Raw genomic sequence first — 13582 nt, 5'->3', positions numbered from 1 at the left:
AACATGCACCCATAGTCGCTTTTAGGTTTTCTTAAGAGTCCTATGCATTTAGTAAAAGAATGTTATAATCTGCTCTCCACACACGTTTGTAAGCAAGCATATAACCGGGGAAAGCCAATCATGTGATCTTATGTGTGTTAAAATAGAAAAGTTGTCCAGAAAGTAGGTTCCAATCGCTCACGGTAAAGGAAAACACATCTAAAATCCGATTAAGCTTCACCCAGATGTGCTGGGCAGTGTCTCTTATAAGGCTGTCGATTGCTCCACTTCGCTCTTTGCAGTTATGAGCGCACAGTGATATTGAAAAGATGCCTAGAAAACAGTGTCTACCCCAAAGTATGGGTACCTGCCGAGAGATTTTGCATGATTTCATGCGACCATGCAACATGCATTTCTTTTTTCATGACAGGTCTCGGCCGCAGACTAGAGGCAATGAAGACGCTGCTGTAGCGTTATCGACGTGGAGTATTGGAACACCCACCATACCGCACGGACGTGTCTCCCTCCGATTTCCATCTCCGCTGGAATGAACAGTTGGCTATGAAGACATTTTCGCACAGTCAACGAGCTGCAGACCAGAGTGGCGGGAAGCACAGACGGCTGTCTTTGGTGACGAGGGTATTGGAAAGTTGGTACGACGCTGCTACAAATGATTAAGCTGGAACGGCTTCTATGTAGACAAGTAGCTGGAAAGTGCAGCTAACTGTCTCAGATAAAACATTTCTGATTTACATCGTGATTTCCATTTCGCGAGAGATCAGGACATACTATCTGGACAAACCTCGTAATGATGATGATTCTATGTTAGATAATTTTTTCCTTCTCATTTCTCATCTAGAGAATAAGACTCTAATATACACTATGTGATCAAAGTAACCGAAGACCCGGCTGAAAATGACCTACAAGACTGTGGCGCCGTCCATCGGTATGTTCGACTTCAATATGGTGTCGCCCACCCTTACCCTTGTTGACAGCTTCCACTCTCGCAGGCATACGTTCAGTCATGTGCTGGAAGGTTTCTTGGGGAATGACAGCCCATTCTTCATGGAGTGCTGCACTAAGGAGAGGTATCGATGCCGGTCGGTGAGGCCTGGCAAGAAGTCGGCGTTCCAAAACATCCCAAAGGTGTTCTATAGGATTACGGTCATGACTCTGTGCAGGCCAGTCCATTACAGGGATGTTATCGTCGTGTAACCACACCACCACGGGCCGTGTATTAAGAAAAGTTGCCTGATCGTGTTCACAGATGCTATCGCCATCCACGAATTGCTCTTCAACAAGGGGTGCAAGCCTCCTCCATGAAAAACACGACCACACCATAGCACTACCGCCTCAAAATTATACTGCTGGCATTACACACACTGGCAGATGACGTTCCTCGGGCACTCGCCATACGCACACCCTGCCATCGGATCGCCATAATGTGTACCATGATTCGTCATTCCACACAACGTCTTTCTACTGCTCAATCATCCAAGCAGCCGCTCGACTACGAAATCCAAGTTTTCTCACCTCCCACCTAACTGTCAAAGTACTTGCAGTAGATGCTGATGCAGTTTGGAATTCCTGTGTGATGGTCGGGATAGATGTCTGCCTACTGCACATTACGACTGTCTTCAATTATCGGCGGTCTGGCAGTCAACAGATGCGGTCGGCCTGTACGCTTTTGTGCTGTACGTCCTCTTCACGTTTCCACTTCACTATCACATCGAAAACAGTGGACCTAGGGATGCTTAGGAGTGTGGAAATATTGCTTACAGACGTCATAAGTGACACCCAATCACCTGACAACGTTCGATGTCTGTGAGCGCCCCATTCTGCTCTCTCATGATGTCTAATGACTACTGAGGTCGCTGATATGAAGTACCTGGCAGTAGATGGTAGCTCAATGCACCTAATGCAAAAAATTTATGGTTTTGGAGTGTGCATATACTTTGGATCACATTGTACATGTGAATATCACACATTCCCTTAAGAAAATCACGATAATTTAGAGAATTCTAGCCCGATCATCTGTGTCCTTTTGAGTGATGTGTTCATTATTTACTTAATCTGTGTGGTCGTAAGGCGCTCTTCCTCCTCATATTAATTTTCGCTATTACTTTCATTACTAACCTTAACCGGTCCATCTATAGGTCGTTTCGGAGTCTCAAAGCTTTCTATCCCACTCCAGTTTGAGTAGACGATGGGAATGCAGTTGAGGTCGACAGTATTTACTAAGAAAGTGAAATTAAGAGTTAATCACACTAGCGCCGGTGCAACTGTTTCTACACAAATTCTTCAAGTTTCAGTGACCAGTTTTACCTGTAATGACCGTAGTGGCACGAGAAACGGACCAGTCGTTTTCTGGTGTTTACTTTGGTGAGGCTAAGCCGATCAGACTGGATACGCACAAAATATTCGTCCTCTGAGCACAGAAAGAAGAATCTTACGGTAATGTTAGGAGTCGTTAAACCAACTACTCCGAGAGGCTTTTCCTCCTCCGCACACAATGGCACTTCTCTGTGCGGTGTGGGAGTGGTGGCGCAAGTTTTCCTGTTGCGACGGCTATGATGGGTTGTGTTTACAGTGTGGTGTCTTCGTAGTACGATGATAACATAAAATTGCCGGTATGTAATGTTCTCCTCTCGACTAGTACCACGACGGCCCCTGGGCTTAACGCCCCCTCCGACGGATAGATATGGTTGCGCGGCCATTTATACAGGGTGCTACAAAAAGGTGCGGCCAAACTTTCAGGAAACATTCCTCACACACAAAGAAAGAAAATATGTTATGTGGACATGTGTCCGGAAACGCTTACTTTCCATGTTAGAGCTCATTTTATTACTTCTCTTCATATCACTTTAATCATGGAATGGAAACACACAGCAACAGTACGTACCAGCGTGACTTCAAACACTTTGTTACAGGAAATGTTCAAAATGTCCTCCGTTAGCGAGGATACATGCATCCACCCTCCGTCGCATGGAATCCCTGATGCGCTGATGCAGCCCTGGAGAATGGCGTATTGTATCACAGCCGTCCACAATACGAGCACGAAGAGTCCCTACATTTGGGGAGGAGGAGGAGATTACTGTTTAACGTCCCGTCGGCAACGAGGTCATTAGAGACGGAGCACAAGCTCGGATTAGGGAAGGATGGGGAAGGAAATCGGCCGTGCCCTTTCTAAGGAACCATCCCGGCATTTGCCTGAAGCGATTTAGGGAAATCACGGAAAACCTAAATCAGGATGGCCGGACCCGGGATTGAACCATCGTCCTCCCGAATGCGAGTCCAGTGTGCTAACCACTGCGCCACCTCGCTCGGTTCCCTACATTTGGTACCGGGGTTGCGTAGACAAGAGCTTTCAAATGCCCCCATAAATGAAAGTCAAGACGGTTGAGGTCAGGAGAGCGTGGAGGCCATGGAATTGGTCCGCCTCTACCAATCCATCGGTCACCGAATCTGTTGTTGAGAAGCGTACGAACACTTCGACTGAAATATGCAGGAGCTCCATCGTGCATGAACCACATGTTGTGTCGTACTTGTAAAGGCACATGTTCTAGCAGCACAGGTAGAGTATCCCGTATGAAATCATGATAACGTGCTCCATTGAGTGTAGGTGGATGAACATGGGTTCAATCAAGACATCACTAACAATGCCTGCCCAAACGTTCACAGAAAATCTGTGTTGATGACGTGATTGCACAATTGCGTGCGGATTCTCGCCAGCCAACACATGTTGATTGTGAATCGAGGAAGTACAGTACATACTGACGTAACTAAAATGAACTCTAACATGGAAATTAAGCGTTTCCGCACACATGTCCACATAACATCTTTTGTTTCTTTGAGTGTGTAGAATGTTTCCTGAAAGTTTGACAGTACCCTTTTGTAACACCCTGTATGTAACACATCGCGTTACAAACCGTCTCAAGCCGTGACGAGTACGTGGGCGGCCGAGTAATACCGAAAGCAAAGGATGATTCCGCAGCTGATCAGCCGATATGACAGAAAGAAGGTCAGTGATAGTCGTAATGTCATCTGTTTTACAGATGACATTCGACCGATGGTGTCCTTCGTCCTGGATTACATCACGGCCGCGGGGCACAACTATTCCCATGAAATCGAACATGATGAATTGATACTAACTCAGGTGGCAGATTCGGGACTTTTTGATGAGGAACAAACTGCTGTTGTATCCATAATTTACGTGTCAAATGCTTTTTGAAACTACTTAAAAATTCAGGCGTGAATTAAAACTTTGAAATAATTGCAGAGAGGAAAGATTCTTTATAATAGTAGTTTTCCACATACAGAGGAACCTAAATCTGTAAACAGATTTTGCCTGCAATATTTTTAAGATGAATTAATAATGTGTGGTATATTTCGACGAATGTTAAAGATTCTGTTTTCAACGGAGTGTCTTCCTGTTGCATACAAAAATACAGGTCTGTTCTGACGGTTGCACCGGCCACAGGGCAGGGAACATCTGGGGCAGAAAGGAAGAGGCCAGTTCTGTGAGCTATTAGGCGAGACCTAGCTTTTAGTGCAGCCAGTCGGTTGGCACCATCTGTACTTTTGAAGGCGTCCGTATGTTAGTGTGTGATCGGCGAGTGTGGAAATCGAAGCAGACGATGTTAACCGAAAAAATTAAAAAAAGATATTTATTAGCGTACTGAATTGATTATAAATAGTAGAGGCTTAAATGTTACTCTCTCCGTCTTCTTGTAGCCGTTAAAGTTGTAAGAGGCTGTGACGCTCGCTTCAATGCTTGGTTAGCTTTCTTTTGTTCTTTGTTCGAGAAAGACGCCATTGGAGGCTGATGTATAAAAAAGTGTGTCTTTGAATTTATGTTGATGTTTGAATATAGAAATTGTTAGAAATACTTGTAATAATTTATTGCTAGCTTGCCCAGTATTTCATTCCACATTTTTAGCCGTTTTCAGCACATTTAGAATTTTTCATGAAGCAGAGCTGCGTCGCGATCGCGGGAGCCGCTACCGCGGCAAATTCAAATTATAATTGAATGAAAGCATTTTTCCCGCAATGAAGCAGGCAGGTAATGGTGCATTGAAAGTATTTCTTTCAGCTTCCCGGAGACATCAAAGGAGAATTGTGGATTTTATTATGTAATTTTCAGGTGAACATAGGCAACTGCTATTACAATGTCAGTGACGTAAATAATTTACGTAAATCAGAGTGATAAAACTTCACTTTTGTGATTTTTTTTGTCTTTGCTGCTGTGCTTAAACCAGTTCTGGCTAATAATAATATTAAAATCAAATTTACTTTTTTGTTTCATGCTCTCGCGTTAGTCGTGGCGATCAATAGTGTTCATACGTTAAAAAAAATCCACAGCAGCTTTTATGTTCAGCGAACATACCACACTGTAACTTCTGCACGTGTAAACAAGAGTAATTTTCAGTGCATTTCAGAGATGAAGGTAGAGAAGGACACGTTTAATTTCATAGTAATTAGTTACAGTAATGATACCGTGTTCCATTTCTAATAGGTCTGATCAAGGTTATATGGACGTAGTTTGCAAATTAAAGATCACGCGTTCACAGCAAGAAATATTTTAGTGTTGTGCTTATCCCCACATAATAGTTCGAGGTGCACAAAGTTGAAGTTTTTCAACTACAGAAACTAATAATGAGAATCGCATGTTATCTTTTGTACTCGGAACAGTAAGCAATATACAGTTAATTGAAATGTTATGCAACATAAACTGCATATAAAATCAAAAAGTGTGCGGTGGGGAGACGCGACACTTGAATAATTCCAAAACTAAGGCCGCTAGAGAAAACGTATCCCGTTACAAAACTTAATTGCATTAATTTTCCTACCAAAGGGTCATGTTAATTTTTTGTGTCCGACAAACAGTTTGGATATATAGTGGGCGAGAGAATAGGAATATCTTGTATGTGGTACTTGAAGGCACTGGTGGTTCCATAAACCAATGGGTAGAGTCAGTTGAATCACCCTATATGTGCAGTCCCTGTGACTGCACAAAGGCTGAACTCAGTTAAATATTGCTCTGTTCAGTTCCAGTTTCAGAATACATGTTCGTTTTATATTTAGTGCACCTTTTCATTGTTAGTGTTGCGATACCAACGACCTTTCCACAGTGTCCACACAAATGAGTGGTCCCCTGTCAGTATGAAACTAGTGCACGGCTTCCCACGGTCTAATACTGAATAGGGAATTTATCTGAGATCCCGATGGCCTATTAACGTTTATCTCTCCCGTTAGTTGAGGCAGGCTCTTTCCATTTATGCCGCCTTGGGTTCGAACAGCTTGCCATCAGTTTAGGTGTGGTGGCGCATTTTCATGACACAATAAAAGAAGGCTTGGAACGTAATGCAGGTAATCAGGAACCTTGTACCATATCTCCTGCTCTTACTGGTAAAATACTGCAGTTGAATTTTAGTTCCAGCACCAGAATTCGAACCTCTGAGACGAGCAGTGGCATGCGACATCAACCTCGGCAATGGTGGATGACGATGGACGGAGAATGCTTAACTACTCGGATACAAAAAAACTTTTTAAACGCTAATCACCATTTATTTCAAATGGAAGTAAGCCGTCGATTAAATTGTACAGCTTAGGCGATGGAACTACTAAAGTAGCCGAAAAACTCAGCTTTACATTGACTGCCAACAAATCGTCTGCTGGATAGGCGTCCTCTTCGTTCTCTGGCATGTCTTGAAATTCCTTTACATCGTCAAAATACAGCTCGCAGTCCAAATCCGTGTCCTTGTTCATGTCCAGCCTTAAAATAAAGAAAACTTTATATTGCAATGCAGTCTACTAACAATAATCCGATGACACGTATACATTAATCTATTTCATACTTATTTGGAATATTGTGAAACTTAACCTGTTGTAATATCAGCGAAATTGCTAATAGCAGAAAAGCTGTTTCTTATAAGATGGCGATAAACTAGTGCCGGATTGCGGATTCTAGTGTTAGGGAGGACTCTGAATGTTATCTTCGATGGACAGTGGTCCACAGGTGTGGAAGTCACACCAGCGTAGTGCATCAGGGGTGTGTCGGGATCCTTGCAGTTCGTTTTGTACATTAATGGTTGGTTGGTTTGGGGAAGGAGACCAGACAGCGTGGTCATCGGTCTCATCGGGTTAGGGAAGGATTGGGAAGGAAGGCGGCCGTGCCCTTTCAGAGGAACCATCCCGGCATTTGCCTGGAGTGATTTAGGAAAATCACGGAAAACCTAAATCGGGATGGCCGGTGTACATTAATGATCTTGCAGTCAATATAAATAGTAATCTAAGACTTCCCGTGGATAACACTTATCTATAGTAAACTATTGTCTGAAAAAAGCTGTACAGATATTCTGTGAGATCTTCGTAAAATTTGAAAGTGATGCAGGTATTGGCAACTTGCTTTAAACGTTCTGCAGCGTCATCCCGGCAACTTCCCAATTTAAAAAAAAAAATCCTTATTATTATATGACCATAGTATCAGTGTGTCAGCTTACATAAACGACTGAAACGATTGAAACGACTGACTGTAACAGTTTTTAGGGATATGAAATGGAAGTATCGCATTGGCTTAGTCGTAGGTAAAGCAGATGGCAGACTTCGATTCATAGGTGAAATACCACGGATATCCAATGAGTCTACAAGACTGCGTACCACTCATTCAGGTGACCAGATCCAAATATTGTTCAAGTCGGTGGGACCCGCACTATACAGGACTAACATTGCATTCTGGACGTATACTGAAAATGCTTTCACTAATCGTCATGGGTTTGTTTGGTCCAGGGGAGAACGTCACGAGGATGCTGGAATACCAGAATTGTCAGAAACTTGAAGATCGTCGCAAACTATTCCGTCAAAGAAATATGTTACAGAATTTTTAAATAACTATAAAAATGTTCTAAATACTTTTGTAGTCGCATTATGTGTTGACAGTTACTTTATTTCAGGATCATATACGACCGCTTTCGCAATGGTTTAACCGCATCCTCAGATACGCACATGAATGAAAAATGCAATTAGAATTAAGAAGTATAATAATAGTAAACAGTAAGGCAATTGAACTAGAAAAATAGATGAACAGATACTAGCAAAACTAATTTAACATGGGGTCATTCTGAGAATTCTAGCGCCATTCGAACTTGGGAGATCGTGTATATTTAGTTACCGATCTTAGTTACGGTAGCAACTGTTCATCAATCTTTCTCGTTTAACTGTATTATTTTTTACCATTACTATATTTCCTAATTCTCATTGTGCTTTTCATAGATGTATACATCTGAGGCTGCGAGTACATCACTGCGAAATCGTTCGTGTAATAAAGGAATTATTAACAGATAAGGCCGCTACAAAAAAGTATTTTAGAAAATGTTAATAGAGTTTTTGTTTTAAATTAATGTATCTAAGCTGTGGACGCCCACAGTCACCTGTCCGCTACGTTGTAGGAAATTTAGCTGTCTCGTGGCGTACGTTTATACTTCAGGCGTATTCCAGGATAGTTTAATGGTCTCATTTCCTTCTCTGTAGATCTTTGCTGTACTGTACGAGTTCACATCTAATAAACAATGCTGTAGTTCCTACCTTCCAGTTCATTTTTATTCAGATTTTTGGTACGGAGTTCTTTTAGGTTTCTTAAGTTACTGACAAACACAAGCAACCTTTCAAATTTCCATATGATGGGAAAATCATGATGGACTTAGGATCTATCATATGTGAAATTTACGCAACTGATACCATTCTGCTAACTTTACATCATCTACTATTTAGAAAAAAGCTTTTTTACTTACTTCGTCACCAGTGGGAACAGCAACTCCCAAACTAACCTGAAACAGAAAAGGAAAGAACGTGTATTTTCGTAGCGACTGACACAGAATAAGATGTTTAAGCGGTTATCTTGACTACATAGAAATACTGTAAAGCAGTCGTTTGAAAATTTACTCATTCATGACTTCTTCAGTATCGGCAGTTCTTATCAAAATTCCTTTGCATTAGCAACTACTAACCGACAAGTCATTTTCAAACGTAAGGTAGTCTACTTCAAAATAAAATAAAATATCGTCAGCCAGTTAAGTTAAGAAATTGAAGATTTCTCATTTGTAACAGTAAATGTCAAGTTCTTTATAGAATCCGCTTAGAACAATTTCGCGGTGACTGACTTCAACAATGTTTCGCGGTCCTGGCTTCAAACAGTCGTAATAACAGAACATGAAATATTTTGACTAAAGTTCAGTCTTGATCACATCATGTATGTTTTAATAGTGTAGGTAACCGGTTTAGGTTCTTTCTACAAAAGCATCATCAGACCCATGGCTCCCTTAGGATGGTAGACGGAGCTCTCCTCGCTGCTACGCAGTCACTGATCAAGACTGAACTTTAGTCAAAATATAACAATTAATTGATCACTGCTTTCCAAAAATGTTTACCAAATAGAACATGCAATGACTGCAGAGTCAATTCCAGATGCGCTTACGGTGGTATTTCTGTGACGAAACTTAGGATAGCGTGAGTTACACTCTGAAGTTCATTCCATAAATGGCTGCTTTTTCGAAACCTTATCACATATGAAACATCCAACTTCGTTGTGATTTTTCAAAACAAATTAGCTGGACGGGACAAAATGTATCATTAAGCCGTGTGGTGAAACTGCATGGGATCCACTTGAACCTACAGAAACAGTGTTTCTCAATACGATACCACGTGCTTAGTGACTAATCTGGTGAACAGTTCGTCATTGTTCTCGTCGTCAGTCTTTGGACTGGTTTGATGCAGCCCTCCACGAATCTCAGAGTAGCACTTGCAACCTAAGTTCTCAGATATTTGGTGGATGTATCCCAATCTCAGTCTTCCTCTACAGTCTTTACTTACAGCTCCCTCTAGTACCATTGAAGTTATCCTCTGATCTGTTAACAGATCGTATCATTCTGTCCCTTGTTCTTATCAGTGTTTCCATATGTTCCTTTCCTCGCCATTTCTACGGAGAACCTCCTCTTTCCTTACCTTATAAGTGAACTTTAAACATTCATCTGTGGCACCATACCACATCTGCTTCGACTTTCTTCTGTTCCCGTTTCTCCAAGGTCCATGTTTCACTACCATACAATACTGTGTTCCAAACGTACGTTACCAGAAATTCCATCCACAAATTAAGGCCTACGTTTGATACTAGTATGTTTTTCCTGGCCAACAACGCCCTTGTCGCCAGCTCTCAGTTACTTTATATGTCCTCCTTGCATAATCCATCATGGGTTATTTTCCTGCCTATGTTGCAGAATTCCTTAATATCGTCTACTCCGTGATCCCTAATTCTGATATTATGTTTACCGCTGATCTTATTTCTATTACTTCTCATTACTTGGGTCTTTCTTCTGGTTAGTCTCATTCTGAAGTGTGTATATATTAGACTGTTCATTGCATTGAATAGGTCCTGAAATTATTACTCACTTTCACGGAGAACATTGTCTTCAGCAAATCTTATCATTGATAATCTTTCACCCTCATCTTTAATCGCAATCTTGAACCTTTCTTTATTTACCGCGATTTTTTTTTTTATGTATAAATTGAACGAAGGCTACATCCCCGTCTTACATCCTTTTTATTTCGATCACTTCTTTCTTGGTCTTCTAGTCATTTTGTTCCCTCCTGGTTTTTGTAAAAGCTATATACTACGTCTTTCGCTAAATCTTACTCCTGTTCTCCTCATAATTTCGAATGTCTTGAACCACTTTAAATTGTCGAATGCTTTTTCCGGGTCGACAAATCCTATGAACGTGTCTTTATTTTTCTCCAGGCTTGCTTCCATTATCAAACGCAACATCGTAATTCCCTCTCGGGTGCCTTTACCTTTCCTAAGGGCAAACTGGTCGTCACCTAACAGCTCCACCATTTTCTTTTCTATTCTGCTGTGTATTGGATGCGTGAGATGTAAGGGCGACTGCAAGATGCTTCTCGCTCTTGTGTGTCCTTGCTATCTTTGGAATAGTGTGGATGATATTTTTCCAAAAGTATGATGGTATATCGCCAGGTTCACATATTTTACAAACCTACGTGAATTGTCGTTTGGTGGCCATTTCCGCCAATGATTTTAGAAATTTTGCAAGAATGTTATCTGTCGTTTCTGCCTTCTTGGATTGTAAATTTTCTAAACGTCTTTTAACCTAAGATTCTGATTCTGGTTCTCCTACGCCTATCATTGTCACTCTTAGATGCACAGTGGTCAGTGTATCTGGCTGCTAAGCAGATGATCCGGGTTCGATTCCTGGTACTGCCAGTGATTTCTCCTTGCTGGGAGAACTGATACGGTTTGCACTGAGCCACGTGAGGCGAACTGAGGAACTATTTGTGTGTGGAGCAGTGGCTCCAAGGTCAAGAAAGTCGACAGCATCCGGGTGAGCGATTTGCTGAATCAGTACCGTATCCGATGACGTCACTGGCGTAGGATGACATGGCGGTCGGTCGGTCCACACTGTCCTATCATGGCCAGGAGGCAGAGCTTTGCTTTGCTATATCTGTAATTGGAGTCGTTAAACCTGAAAATATCGTGTGATGTACCACAATGAATTCTGAGTTAATCGTTAAATTTCAGAATATATGTAAAGGAACTGGTAGACAATGTCTTTAGTGCAAATTTTCTTTGTGGCCAACCGCAGCTTAATCAGTTCATAGTTAAAAGGTTATGTAAAAGGTTTCGCCATAAAATCTTCTAAAAAATAACAGAGTCCGCTTGTAGCACTGCTAATGCTCAGTTACTGTGAGATCAAGGTACAACAGATTTCTCGATAATCAGTCGCATCTTCAGGTTAATTTGGTGTGGTTACATCAAGCGATTATATCAATACGATCTCCAAAAGTTATATAAGGCACATATCTAGGCAACATCAGATCCAATGGTTGTTGAAAGATCCATCAATAACCTTAGATAATTATGAACCATCACACAGGGAATCCAGCCAAATTAATCTGAAGATGCGATTCATGATCGCGAAACCGTTTGTACCTTCATCTCATAAGAAATGAGGATTAGCAGCCACAAGCGGAATCCAGAAGCTCAAAATTTTTAAAAGATCTTTTAACACTGTATTTAGGGTTCTCACGTCGTGAGAAAAGGTTACGAAATGTTGGAGAACATGTTGATGGTGAGTGTGGTAGAAAACACTGTTTCCACTATCTGCTAAACAACAAGGAGAAATATAATATAAAGGCCGTAAACAGAGGAGCAGCCGATATCTTTTGATTTTAGAGTGATGATCGGTCTTTGCAGTCACTCGCAACCATCTAGTAACATTGGTCTGGAGAGATGAAAACCGTTATAAGCGCTACATCTAACCGTGGAGAAGTCAGGTATGGGGCTGATTTTAACAGAAAAAATACTTAGGCTGTGAAACGCACCCACAAAGGATGTCGCTGATAAATTTCCCGTTCCACCAATCACTGGGATGTTCGTCTGACTTCTACCCTTACTAAGTTGGTCTATCGTAAGATACAGAAAATATTAAAAAATGATTTCTTGTGGGAAGTGATTTTCCTTGATCAGGGTGAAATTTCTGGAAGAATCACTTTGCATCAAGCTTTAGCTGTTTACTAATTTCGTCTCTTTGCGTATCTCCAGGCTAATTGTATTGCTGACACCACTGTGAAAATCAGAAACCATACAGCAGCATCTTAAGTTGTGCACATCTGTGTCGAGAAGGTAACATTTGAAAGCGTTCCTAACAAAGACTTTTTGCGATCATGATAGTTAGAGGCACAGTTATCTGCAGAGTTTATTCCGTATGCAAAAATAGCAAAATGGGACCCTTATGCGGATTTTGTCACAGTGCTAGCAATTCACACATTAAAATACGTTAGCTTCACATTAAAACAAAACAAGTGGATTGTAGAACATCTTAACAAATGAGACTATTGATTCAAAGAAGTGTTTCGAATTTCGACACGGATTTATTAAGTAAGAGCAAGAGCATCACAGAAATGTGCCGTAACGCACACTGCATCGCGGAAGATCTTATTCTCAGTATCAAGAGATCTCTCGTTCCAACACGAGCTAAGATATTTTCTGAATCCCGTAACCTGGTATAATGACCACGAGGGTGGAATTAGATGACACAGGACACTTACACAGGGAAAAGTTTTCGATAGTGTTGAGGCAGAGTCATGCAATATTTTTTGAAAGAATAAACTGCCATTTGACTGTGTATTACTATAGTTATATTCTACCTTAACAGACATGACATGTTAATAGTCTAAGAACTTTTAACATTGTATTCGAAAACGGCTTAAAAGTCAAAATCTAAATACACACATCAACAAAGGTTTTGCATTATCTCGGTTCCGAGAGTTCCGGAACCTGTACAGAAAATTGGAATAGGCCTCAACATTAACATCATTTCTGCCCTTTTTATTGCTCATGAAAACCACACATTGCATGTTGTACCACTACACAGCTAGACCTTCACAGGTGGTGGTCCAGAGTGTTGTACACACCGGTACCTCTAGTAACCAGTAGAACATCCTCTTGCATTGATGCATGCCTGTATTCGTTGTGGCATACTGTCCACAAGTTCATGAAGGCACTGTTGGACCAGGTTGTCCCACTCCTCAACGGCGA

This window comes from Schistocerca serialis, chromosome 5, assembly GCF_023864345.2.
Source record: "Schistocerca serialis cubense isolate TAMUIC-IGC-003099 chromosome 5, iqSchSeri2.2, whole genome shotgun sequence".
Lineage (NCBI taxonomy): Eukaryota > Metazoa > Arthropoda > Insecta > Orthoptera > Acrididae > Schistocerca > Schistocerca serialis.
Note: the sequence above shows the minus strand (reverse complement) of the source record.